Here is a 608-nt window from a genome sequence, read left to right as displayed (position 1 = left end):
CGACCATGTGCATTTTCAAAGGCCATTACAACACAATTAAAAATTGATTTGAGATCAGAGATAGGTTGATTTGACTGAGATGTGTGGCTAATCGTGGGTGACACCACTAAATTAGAAAATTCTCGTCAGTCGGTACTAGACTGATTTTTCTGTCGTTTTGGTACCCAGTTGTCGCGACCAATTTTTTCGGGTTTGAACCACCTAGGGTTTGGCTAATGGACTGTTAAGCCTAGACTTAACTTGGGCTTTCCCAAGCCCATACCACCCGCGACTTAGGTTTGAATTGTTAACATGCAATTTTTTTTAATTAGGAGTCGCCACTAATCTATTTTTGGTGGGTCGATTAGAAACCTTAGTAAAGTAACGGGAGATTTACTTTACTCCTACGAACTAGAGACTAAGGGCACGGGGACTTGGTTACGTTAAATTTCTCTAACGCCCTTTCGGTACCTTTCTTTTTTATTTTGAAAAATGTTTGGCAAGCAATTTGGATTGATTTTAAATCTATTTTCCTAACATGTGAGGTGCTCATGCAGGTGCGCAAACCACCAATTTAACACCCAAGAAAGTAATTAAATGATGCAGAACTTACCTCAAAGCAACGAAAG

The sequence above is a fragment of the Eucalyptus grandis genome, chromosome 3, assembly GCF_016545825.1.
Source record: "Eucalyptus grandis isolate ANBG69807.140 chromosome 3, ASM1654582v1, whole genome shotgun sequence".
Classification (NCBI taxonomy): Eukaryota; Viridiplantae; Streptophyta; class Magnoliopsida; order Myrtales; family Myrtaceae; genus Eucalyptus; species Eucalyptus grandis.
The sequence above is the reverse complement of the archived record's forward strand: the minus strand, read 5'-3'. Positions refer to the sequence as shown.